Here is a 13,709-nt window from a genome sequence, read left to right on the forward strand (position 1 = left end):
TATTTGATATCTCCTGGCAAATATATGCTTAAAGAAGCTGCTCGGCAGTCTGTCTTTTCAGTCGTTACCTTGATTTATTACGATGGCCTGGTGCACGGTACCTCCGGGACACACAGAGGGATCGTGAAACAGATGCGACTCTAGAGACACGAAAATGTGGGTCGAAATTTTTGTTATTTTTTGCTCATTTGGCAGTGTTTTGAAATAAAAAGATAGCATTTTTCTTGTCGGAGGTGTGTATTTTTACATACTCCACTCTCATGCCACTAAGAGGCTTTTTTTTTTTCTTGCTTATTTATATCTTCATCGATATACTTCTTGTAGTTCTTTTGGACTGAATAATACTGGGAAATGGATGTCAACATTAAAACTCTCTGAGCAGTTTAAAAATAGGAAATGTGCAACTGGAGTGCAGTTCTCATATTATTTATTTATTCCCAATATATTAAATCTTTCTTAGAAGGTTAGAACTCCATAAAAAACTTGATAACTGGCTATGCGAGGAACCCCCAATATCTTTAAAACGGAATATACGTGTACAAATTAAATAAAAATATTATGGGTCATTTTTCAAAGCCCTGAAATCCCTTTTGTGAAACCATTGGTACAAAAAGGAAGTGTCAATGTTCTACTTGCTAATATATTAAAAGATTAAAGTTTAAAATGTTTTGCTAAATCCCAGCTAGGTCCTGACTGTGTCATTTTATTTATGCTCTTTGCAACATGCAGTTTTTAGGGGAGTTAGCATATATGTGTAATGCGCCTATTGTCTTCACCATGCCATATGTTTGTCCGTCCGTTCGCATGTAATAACTCGGCTTCAAGCGAATGGATTTTCATGAAATTTTATATTTGAGATTTTAGAAAGATTTGTCGAGCCTTCCCATTTTTCATTTAAAAAATTAGACAGATAGAAATCCGCAAATTATTATTTCATTTTTTTTACACACATTAGAAAAGTTAGGAGGAAACAGAGCATGGTGTAGTAGTTTCTTTTTTCACCTGTCTTTCTCTTGTTTCTTTTTTTTCTGATGCAAGATAATACGAGAACGTCTGATGCTGTTAAATAGCTTCGGTACAGCCATTATCTTTAATGGCAGGAAAATTAAACATTTATGGTCTCTCTGCAAACTTTGATAACTGTAAAATTCTACTTAAACTCCATGAAGAACACTTCCACTACAAATTTACTCCGTCCATCCACAGCTCCACCGATAATAAACTCACTTAACTCAAACGAAAATTCTTTTCTCTTCAATTAATTACTTAGTGTCTTAGGGCTTACCTGACAAGTTAATTATTTACAAGGTAAACACCAACTTAAGTGGTCAACACGATTCTCTTCAGATTAATTAAAATGCATGGTGTTAGCGGACGAATTAAAAACTTGCTAAAATTAAGCATTCGTGAAAATGAAGGAGAGAAAGAGGCATTTATGGTTTGCCAGTCGATATAGTGAGAAGTGCACGAGAAAGTACAGCTTTCCATGAACTTTATAAAAATTCAAAAATTATTTAAAAAGTTAATTTTTTCTACGAGTTCTATGCTGAAAACCACAGAACAGACCTTCGTTCTTTCCAATATGTATATATAATTAAGCTGCTGATGCAGCTTAATTATATATAAATTGCGTTGATTCTGAGGTCGATTTTCTGTTTGATGGACCAAAAACCGAGTTTCCGGGAGAAAAAACCATGCTACCATCGCCAGATACCACCTAACTCAACCACGTTGTGAAAAAGGTCCATAAAACTTCCTCGCGTCACTGACAGGACTGGAACTCAGGTCTTTTCCATCTGGTGTGTGGAGAACGGTGATCCAACCAACTGTGGTCTACGAGGGCGAAAGTCTTGGATCTTGGAATGAAGAATTGAAACAACAAACAATTGATGAGAAATATAAAGGCATATGAACCGTTCCTACAAATTAAAGACCTAGATTTACATATAAAAATCTTAAGAGCAGAAGTAAGAAAATTAACCAGAAGAATCCCGCGAGATGACTTGGATAAATTTGTTAAATCCTTAGAATATGATATCACGGGACCACGGAGAAGAGGTTTCAAAATTTAAGAAATTACAACTAGACACAAATGATCAGATAAAACCAACTTTATTTCTCAAACAGAATGGAAGAAACTATTACAAACTATGGTATAGCCATGGAACTAGGGAAGAGTGGAAAGATGGATCTGTGATAACCAAAGATGAAGGAAATATAACAATGAAAGAACTAGATTTAATATTAGAAACAAAAAATCGAAAAAGCCCAGGTATAGATAATTTGAGCGTAGGATTATTTGCATATGGCGGACCTTACTAAAAAACACACTATTAAAGTTATTTAACATCATATGGTACAAGCAACAGATACCCAAAGATTGGGAAAGAGGAATGGTAATCAATTTACACAAAAAAGGCTCCAGAAAGAACGCTAACAACTACAGATGGATAACATTACTATCAACTGCATCAAAGCTATTCTTTAATATACTAAAGAACAAACTTAATAAATATAGTGAAGAATTCTTTGAAAAAGAACAATGTGGGTTCAGAAAAGGAAGACATACAATAGATGCCAAAATAAATAAAAAAATAATTGCTGGATTTCTATTGGTCCGATTTTAATGGAATTTGGTAAGGCTCGACAAATCTTTCTAAAAGAAACGAATGTACAATTTTATGAAAATCCATCGGAGAGGAGTCGGATGGTTTTTCATTATTACATGAGGACGGACATACAGACATTGAGAGACGGTAAAAAGGCAATAGGCGCTTTAAGTATACGTACTAAAGCGCTTAAAAACGTATAATTCAAATTGTAATATGAATGAGGACATAGGATTATGCCTACATTCAGTTGCCATTTGTAATATCTTTCGTTTTGCATTCTAACAGACATCACGCGATTTATTTCTTGCTTAATAAAAATACAGGAAGTTTTACTCATATAAACAGTATACCAATGGAAAAATAAATAAACAAAACATGGATCTCGGTGGAAATGAGACAAAGAATAATGCAAGTGGTGAAAAGTTGAGCAATGTTTGTCTTTGAGCAAATTAAGTTCCAGAGAAACACGGAATGAATTTCTATCAAGGGTGTAGGACAATTTTTTTAAGTTTTTTTTTTTTTATTTCTGTACTTTAAACGATGCATTTCAATGTCCTCTGCTGTATAATAACGGAATAGATAAATATATAGCAGAATATCATCTCGGTAGTGGAACAGTTAACCTGAAACACATCAAGACCAGCTCCCTTGAAATGCAAGGCAAATTATCTACGATATACGCCGCTATTTTTTAGCACTTAATTTTTTCCTTTTCTTATCAAGCCTTTCCTAAGTACTGGAATAGCTTTTACGCGCATTAATCTCCTTTTTTTGGGGGGATAGGACAAGATTACGGCGTTCCATCTTTAAGCCACGGTAACTGTAATAAAATAAAACGAAAAAAAAATGAGAAAATCTATTCGCCTCCTGTTGCATTCTATCATTGAGATGCATTAAAAAAAGCTTTTGTGTCTTCATCAGAGAGAGAGAACACCGAGAACTATTTAATTTACTTACAACTACAGCCATAATTCAATTACCGAAGCTTCATTATCTTGTAAAAGGGAAATTTCGTAGTTCACTAAAATAAAATTTCTGGTTGGGAGGTCTAAACAGTAACTTAAGAAGGCAGAAAAAGTTAGCGATGTTGCTTTGAATCACTGAACTATTCATCGTATTTGCAAGAGTAGACAATTAGGATTTTTTTTTAGAAAAAAACCAACAAAAAATTCAAATATCGCCACACAATACCCCTTGATATTTTTAAATACGTGGAAAAACCTCGATCATATAATTAAGCAAGACGAATCCACACAAATTCACCTCCACTTTTTTTTTCTTCGTTCTATCGATCAGAGAGAGAACTCACCAGAAAAGCCAAACTAGCTTTTCTTTTATGTTTATTTTTTTTTTTTTCCTGCTAGCACCAGTATTGTCAAGCGTGGACAGGAAATTGGAATAATATGGATGTCTATATATTCTACTCCTCCCATCAAGAAATTTGATTAATTAATCACAGACTAGTACTCGTTGGGATGGTGGAAACCAGGAGGGTGATTATTGCATGACGCAACGCGTGCTGATGTTCACACACGCACATCTTAGAATGAGTGTATGGGAGAATATTGTGAGGGGGTCTCTCTATTCATTCACATAATCCTGTAAGTAGCTTGAGACGTTTGATTTATGCAATCGTTAGATGAGAAAGATTAGAAATTCAAATCGTGGTGAAGGGGGAGGTCTCGTTTCATATAAACGCGAACACTAAATACAGCTTTAAGCAGAAATCCTTGAAAGAATTTCACACTCATTTTAACTCACTAGACCAGTTCGAAGTTAGCATTAGTTAGACATCAAGTATTTATCTAGATACTTTATAGAACTACAAGGTAATTAGCCAACTATGAACACATATCGAGTTTGTTTTCCAATTACCATATAACTTCCATAAAAATTTATTTGTATTCTTTTAGTTACTTCCAAAAAGTATACGTAAGTTAAAATCTTATTAATTACCATTATTAATTAAATGCAACTTTATTTTGGCACCTGATTATTTCTAATATGGCTCCTAAAAGTAGTCATATAGGATAAGTTGCGTAAAGTCAAAGCCATTGTCATTTTCTAATTCCAAAAAAAAGATTTTTTCATTATAAAAAATAATTCTATAAATAGGATACTAGAATTAGAAATCTATAAATAGTATATTATAATTCTATAAATAGAATACTAGAATTAGAAATCTATAAATAGTATATTATAATTCTATAAATAGAATACTAGAAGTAGAAATCTATAAATAGTATAGAATTCTATAAACAGGATATTATAATTTTATAAATAGAATACTAGAATTAGAAATCGATAAATAGTATAGAATTCTATAAACAGGATATTATAATTTTATATATAGGATACTAGAATTAGAAATCTATAAATAGTATAGAATTCTATAAACAGGATATTATAATTTTATATATAGGATACTAGAATTAGAATTCTATAAATAGAATTCTAAATATAATTCTATTTATAGAATTCAATAATTAAATTTTTAATTTTAAAAATGGTAGAAGCATCGTTCATGAAAAAGTGCATTAAGCGACTGATGAAAACAAAATCAACTGATGTTTAAAATGAGAATTTTGTGATTTTTTTCTTTTTTTTTTTGGCACCTCTAGTTATTTTATCTCATATTTTTCGAGCCAAGGATAGTTCCCTAGCTAAGCTTTCGATATAAATTCTTAGTTCAAAAACACTTCTTAGTTTAAAAGTTTTAAAGGAAAGTTTAGTCAGAGAATTTTCATTGACGAAATGTAATGATTTAATTCGGATAAGTTTTTAATTGTGAATATTTCACGAATAAAACAAAAAAACTGTTGGCCTAACTTTAAAAATAAAAGTACAATTATCCTTAAATCGCACGAAATATGGTATGAATAACTATGAACCGTGCCCCATACTAATTCTTGCTTCTCATCTGGTTCCATAAGTATTAGGACCCGGCGAAAAGACGTCAGATATTTTAAAAACAGTAGCTTAATATCAAAATGCGAGAAAATGTTTAAAGAATATAATAAGAGAAATACAAGAGCAGCGGACAATATTTCAGAAATAGAAGTCGGTGGAGGTTAGAAACATAAAAGCTGAAACTTTTAACTTATAACCGAACTCTCCGGACGTGGAATAACAGAGAAAGCACTAGAAAGGAGGTGCCGCATGTTCGACTCCATGAGGCATGAAATGATGCGAAGATACATTAATGTACAGGAGCGCAGAAAAGGAGCCATTAGCAAGGAAGTAATCAAGACCTTCAATAGAACTTCCCCAGAGTCAGTAGTACGAGAACTCACACAGGGCACCATATAATCTACTTCTTCTCTTTCTCTATCTCCATCCTCGAAAGCTAGGAGCACAAAATACAAGGAATATTCGTAGTGTTCCCTGATTCTTTGGAGTTTATATGAATTTAGAATTTTAAACAGATAATTTTTAAAAAAATCTTCGTGTGTTGAGAAATCATTTTAGTTTCATATTATTTTTAATAGAGAATATTTCATTTCACGTTTTAGTCAAATCAATGTCATAATAATATTTGCTATGTGTGATAAACTAAATGATTCAGGGAAGAAGTCGTTAAATATATATTAGAAACTGTCTATAATCACTAGCAGTTAAGAAAATGATAACTTTCTTTAACTAGTTGTAATTGAAGTAGCAGAATTTTAGGAGCATCAGGGACTAAGGTCATATTGCTCCGTGTCTGTATTTGCGTGTTCTGAGGTCGATTTTCTATTTGCTGGACGAAAAAAACCATTCTTCCCTCGCCTGAGGACCAACGAACTCAGCTACGTTGTGAAAAATCCCCATAAAATATCCTCACGCCATCGATGGGACTCAAACTCAGGTCTTTTCCACCCGGTGTGGAGAGAATGGCGATTCTACCAACTCTGCTACCCACCAAGACACTTTCTTTAACCTTAAATAAGTTAATTCCAGCAAGTGATTCTGACGAAGTATCTGCAAAAGGCACTTCGGTGCTCAACTGTGGGACGATGGCTCATTCATAGCTCCAGGCTTTGGATTTTGATCTCTAACTTCTAATGGTTCTATCTCTGCTCTATTCCATCCATAAAAATTCGCCATTGAAGACAGTACTCTACATGTATCTGAATTATGTCTTGTGATTCAGAATTCTTTCTGAAGCAATAAGGAAATTTCTTTAGCACTTAAAAGAAAAGAAATCATTTCCTTCCAATGAATAAGTTAATAGTAATAATTGCGCTGAAAAATCTATAGGTATGAGTACTTTAAAATATGCTAATACTAAACTACGAACAAGGATGTCGAAATGTTGAAGTTAGTAGAAAATATCTTTGGGGAGAACGTTCTTGTTCTTCCCTTACTTCCCCCTCCATCTTCCAGTGCATCTGGTCTCGTAAATCAGTGCGCGGAACTTCCCAGAAACATTATAATTCTAGACGGCAAAACGAAAGCTGGTAAATTCAAACGAAAAACAAAGAGCCAAGAGAGTGCATTGGTAACATTTTATTCATCCTTTGTATGCTGATCACGTGATGGGCATATACAGCTTTCGAGTGTGAGTAGGGCCTCAGTCGACGGTTTGCAAACGATGCAAAGCAATCTGCAAGTATGTGGAACAATATGAATGCAAAACACCACCACACAGTTAAGGGGTAGAACTGGAGATGGGAAAGAGGGGAGTCAGCATCGACTTTATCAGTCAAAACTTTTTGTTTCTTTTGGAAGCAATCCAAAGGAGGAAGTTATGGATGAAGGGGTTGGGGTGGGGTGGTAGGGGGTTTAATACTTGCAACTTTCTTGAATTTTTTTTACATCTGTTATACACGTGTTCCAATACATTTCACAGAAAACTTAAAAAGGAACAGAATTGTTTAAAATACACTCTAATAAATACACAAACAGAAGCCAAAAACGTTTCTCCCCCCTGTTGTTTTTTTTTAAGAGCTACACCCACTGTCGCATTATCAAGACGTGGAAAAAGGGGGGAATAAAGGGGAGAAAGGAGACAGTGGTATGAAACAATGTAAACTCCATCTAAGCGTATTATTTTATCGAAAAAAGGATTTCACACCCTGATTCTTCCCTCTTACTTGCTTGGTTCTGCTTACTCCACAATATTTCGTATCCTTTATGGTTTTAATTTTTTGGTCAGCAATGCGTTGGAACTGAAAAGAGGTTTTTTTACTAGAGCATTTCACACACAAACAAACGTAGTAAGAGTACGCCATTGAATCACATCAAGATCTCTTTTATTTCTCCACACATCGGTGGATTTAAAGATAGCAGTTTTTTGCCTTTTCGGGTAATTCTAGCGGAAAATTGTAAATTCGTTTTTCTTGGAGTGGTTATTTACAAAACAGTGTATTCACCGCATTGAATTACAATCGTGTGTAGGGTCCGGATTATTTGATGGAATAATGGAACAATTTGATTGATGACAGAATTGTCAACTGATGACAATAAGCCTGGTTTTGGCGGTTGGTTCTTTCAACAGAGTTCCAGGGGAGTTAATAGTGCATGCAGTATGGTAGGCTGATGTCAGAAAAGACACCGTATATTATAAAACGGAAATGAATAATATATCGTAGAGAATAAACCTAACTGGAGTTTAGGAACTTTATAAAACATTGCTTATGAAAGAGCAATAGGTATGAGTGATATTTTCTCATTAAAAGTACGGTTGGTTGAGTTCGGAGTTTAATTTCGAGAAGGCGAATGAATAAAAACAAAAAACTGTAGATCGTTATGAGTTGGGTCCTCTTATCTATCTATTTACGCGATAAAAAGACCAGCTAATTAAAAGAATCACGCCATATGATTCTTTACAAAACATCTCACAAAAACACTTTGCCATTACCAAAGATAAAATCCCTTTGATCAATGAGTCAGATGTAGCGGTCATTGAAAACTGTTTTTTTTTTTTATGTTTAACGTGTAATGCATGATCACTACCGCAATTAATTTTTTTCCCCTTTTATTTTACAATTCTCTATTACACAAGACAGGAAAATTGGGCCGTGAAACTAAGTTTGATTCTTCGTATAACTTTACTTAACTATTCATTAAAATTAAAACTTAAAAAAAATCAATATTAAAATTTGAAAGCAATAAAAATACGTATATTTATTTTACTATATACGTATACATTTATTTTTTACATTCTCCGTTAGCAAAGCTATGTTACTTAAACGAACTTCCTCCAGGGCCTTCATATGACTATTTGACACTAAAAATATGTGCGCCATGGGACCCAAACTACTTAAATCTGGCATTGCTTCAGACCAAATTATTCACGTTTTAAGGAGTCTTCTTCTCTTCGTGAAGTTCATTATAACAGAGCAAAAGGTCACTCGTTTCTCCCTCCAGTGAACTTGTCGCTCCTTTCTTGTTTGGGCCATCTCCAACGAGAATGGCCATCCCTTTCTCGAACAAACTGAACGCTATCTCGGTGATCAGATGTCGCATGGTCCTCCAGAGACAACAGACTTCGAATGTCACTATCACTCCCTGGAACATCAGTGGCAACAAAGAGGTCAAATTCCCTGATATGAAAAAGCACTTGGAAGTTATTATTCAAGTCGCACAGTCCTCCAGAGAAAACAGATTTTGAATGTCTCTATCACTCCTAGGAAAATTTTCCTTAAAAATTTCGCTGAAACAGGAGAGCCAAAGAAGTCCGTATCTCTCATTGGACAAACCTGATTCACAGCTGAGCTTAAAGACCTCTTCACAAAAAAGCAGAGGTCCTATAAGGCCTTTATAAAATATCCTTCGGATGAAAACAGGACGATATACCACCAGACAAGAGCGGCTTTTGTGAGAGCAAAGATGCAAGCTCACAAGCGAATCATGCACTACAGGCTCGCTTCAAACAGAAGAGTCGGAATAAATAAAGAAACAATGTTAAGCAACCATAGTCTTTCGGAATGGGCTGCCAACACTTTCAAACACTTTCACTTACTTCAGCGCAATCTTTTCCAAGATTGCGCTGAAGTAAATGTCAGCTATGTTCCTGATATAGTAGAAAATGCCCTCTATTACCGTCAACAGGGCTGACCTTAATCAGGCCACCAACAGTCTCCAAAACAAGGCTACGGTCGGGCCCGAGGGCTTCCTCCTCTTTATTATCAAGATCTGTAGCAACTACATAATCGATCTTCTTCTCCAAGCATATAATAACATCCTGCAAACCGCCAACATACCACTGATGTGGACCTGTACCTAAAAAGACTCATTCCCAGACTGCAAAGAAATCCCCAGTTCCAACACCCTAAAAATTTTCGGAAAAGCACTTTAAAATACTTCGGTACCCACTGTTTTTTAGGCATCGCCCTGAATACTTCCATTCAACTCTTAAGGGGAGATCAACCACCACCAACCTTCTTGAAACCTTTGGACGAATACAACGCTCACCAAATTATAGAGATCAAATAGATGTAATTTTTATGGACATCTCTTCCGCATTTGACAGACTCGCTGTCAAAGCCCTACTAAAAATACCGCATGACTACCAGCTGATCAGGAACCCTTTGCTCGATACAATTGAAGCTCTACTAACCAACAGGCAAACGCAAGTTTCGCAAAACAAAGCAGTCCTAAATTTTATACCCTGAACAGAGCTCAGGGTGGAGTCCTATCTGCATTTATTTTTGCCACTGCCATTGGCCCTTTCTGTCGATGCATGACAATATCCTGTCATATGCAGATGATCTGAAGATTCTCTCCGGCGATGATCGTAATCACAATTAATTTCAAAGGATGCTTCTAGACAACTCAAAGACTTAAGCCTCGGATTTAAAAGACATTGATCCCCCCTTGATATGGGACGATAAACTCACCTTTGTCCCTCACCTCGCAGAGGCAAGAAAGAAAACCCTTGGGGCATTATGGCGTGTTAAACAGAAACTAACAGGGATACGAAGCGCTAACCTCGTAACACGCTATATGAACAGTTGTATTTTCCCCAATGCCCCATATGCCTCCCCTGTATTGGCTTCCGCGCCTGCTGATTTTCTTAGGAGGTTCCTAACTATGGAACACTGTATTTTGAGGTGGCTCAACCGTTACCTGGGAAAGTCGTTTACCACCTCTAGAAGTATCCTTCAGGAAAACCTAGATTGGGTCCTCTGGCAACTCATATTAATCAAAACGAACATCTCCACCCTCTCAAAACTCATCACCAAAAAAATAGAAATTCCAAGTATTGCTTCCAGCAGATCCCGTCGCCATAGCCAAACTACAATCCAGCCACCGAGGATAAAATCTTTAGACTGGATGTTCCCATCCAACACCATAGGAATGTCCTCGTCCTGGACATAAGACAGACTGATTTTGTGAAGAAAAGGTCTACCAGATACAAATCGTCCATCGTATATATAACCAAATACCAGGTTGATATTGGGCAAAAGAAAGGTCCTTACTAAATAAACATGTGGATGCTAGCCTGTACATGTATTCTTAATATTGATTTATTAAGGATTATTTTTTCCAATTAACAAATTAATAAGATGTCTTTTTATTTTCAAGATTCCGCAGGTAGTGAGGAAAAATGTTCTGTTTAGCTGTAGAGACCAGAAAAATTAATACCATAAAGTTTTCATCGAGATTAAGATAAGCGCTTTAAGAGTATTTGAATGTAAGATTTCTACAGAAAATGGATCATTGGGGTTAGATTTCGTGATGGACATCCTCTTCACCAGATACGTCTTAATTGCCTAATTAAGTTATTAAGAGCAAGAAGGAAACCACTAAAATTTCAAAGTTTAATGGAACCCATGGGGGGGGCTGCGTTAAACTAAAATTTTAGTGGCTCTTTTGCAGAGAAATTATCTCACTCTACATCTGAGTAAATTAACCTCAACATCAAAATCGAAAACTACAGTGGAAAAAGATTCTTATCCAAACAAGCTATTAGCTAATGGTTCATCAGAGAAATCTTATACCACGCAGTTTTCTTGCTCTTGTTTCATGGAACCTAGAGCTACTATTGTCACGTGAGGTACAGTGACAACAGTAGCTCTTCTTTCTATCTTCAGTCTTTTCGTGTACACTTTTTTCTTCATTTTCCAACCCCATTTCTTTGTCCTATGTCGGCTCAGCTTGCTTATGTGCTCAATCAATATCTTTAGCTCTAATGTAACCTTTCGGATGCGGAGAAACTGCCGGCAGGGAGGAGGTGGAGGGGATGACAACAAGAAGGGCATGGCAGTTTAATCGATAGCATCCAACAGTAACTGTTACAGCATTATTCAAAATTAAATTGAGAGAAGTGATCCTATTTGCTTCATCCGATTGAAATAGGGGGAGTTGGGGAAAGAAAGGAATATAAGATCCTCAACGATTGTAAATAGCTTCTTAGGAAATATGAAGAGAAATGACACTACAGCTTCTCTGATGGAGATTCGTTTATTTCCTAACGTTATCGTAATCTTTGTAATGTAAGAAACGATCGAGACAGTACGTGAAACCTTATGACATTATTATTTCGTTAGGCTCTCTTTGAAGATTAAGTGGCATGCCTTCCTTCCTTCCTCTTTCTTACTTTAAGAAACTCACCCGTGTGTGTGTGTGTGTGCGTGTTATCGTCAGATGATTTCTCAAAATAGGTTGAAATTTGTAACTTACCATAAAAGTTAAGTTTCTTCGCTTTCAATCAAACTCTTTGATTTTGATTGAAACTCTTTGAAAGAAATATTGCTAACCTTTCTGTAAACTAACTTTTATTTTTGTTCTGTGAACATTTTTCCCCACTTTTGTCTTGGGAACATTATCCCCTTTCTTGGGAGAAATTATCTCCCAAGAAACAGTTACTTAGTGATTTCTTAAGATAAGTTGTTATTGGGCCTATGAAGCATCAGCTACTAAAACCATACTGCTCCATTGCGTATTATATGGATATCTGAAATGCGTTTCCTCTGGTTGGCCACAGATCCACTAAAGTACTGCAATGTTGCAAGAACTCTGCGAAGCCAGTCAGTGTGAGTAGTGTAGGTATGTATTGGTTGTGTTGTTCAACTGGCTTCTTGGTTACTGGGGACAAAGGTTAATGGAACCCCATGCAATCCTAACAGAACCATCCACTTATGGCTCTGTTAAGGACGCCAACACCCTGGGGGAGGCCCTAGTATAAAGGAAATGTAGGATATAACAGGAGAGCGGGGACATGAGAGAAGACGGAGGAAAAAGGGGCCCTATAAAAGGGCACAGGAAGCCCACGGGTGGGCAGGAGTGAAGGAAGAAAAGTTAAGAGATCACTCTATCCTCAAGTGAACTTGTCGCTCCTTTCTTGTTTGGGTCATCTCCAACGAGAATGCCATCCCTTTCTCGAACAAACTGAAAGCCTATCTCAGTGATCAGAAGTCGCATGGTCCTCCAGAGACAACAGACTCTGAATGTCGCTATCACTCCTTGGTTGTAACAGATGCGTCTACTAGCCGATTTGCAAATTGAGGGATGAAAACCCGGGATACCTGATGGGAGAACCTTACTTCCTCCGTCCGAGATTGTTAATTAAGTTCCAATTGAAGAAACCTTTTAAAAATTTCTCCAATCATCGACGGGACTCGAACCCAGACCTTTCCAAACGAGTGACAATTGGCGAAACTGCAATACTGTACTATCAAGGACTGCAGCGCGTATTATTTTTGTGGTATTTTTAACATGATCCTTGAAGATTAATATTATAAGAAACAAAAGTTCGAACGATTTTTGCCAGATCACATTAAATTGCAACAAAAATAAAAGACACTCACTAAAATGATACTTTTTTTTTTTGTATTTAAATACACCAAGTGTTTTGAAAAAGATGAAGCTCTTCACTCTAATAATCGACACTCATGAACAATTTAGTTGCCTTAATGACTGAAAAGAAAGTCGAAGGCGAATTAACACGCTTTCTTAAGAACTGATGAAGTAAATAAGTAAAGCTAAAGAACGCTAATGACCAATTAACTACGTTAATGAACTGTTGACATCAAAGCTAAGTGCAAAGAGAAGTATTATGGGAATGGTTTTTTTTTTTTTTTTTTACTTTCTCCTTCTGTATGCCTAAAGTCTGTTAGCTGGTGTAGGCTAACAGACACGTCTGAGAAAAAAACACGAGGTAAGAAATGC

This window comes from Mastigoproctus giganteus, chromosome 1 (genome assembly GCF_048544385.1).
Source record: "Mastigoproctus giganteus isolate SK-2022 chromosome 1, ASM4854438v1, whole genome shotgun sequence".
Taxonomy (NCBI): Eukaryota; Metazoa; Arthropoda; class Arachnida; order Uropygi; family Thelyphonidae; genus Mastigoproctus; species Mastigoproctus giganteus.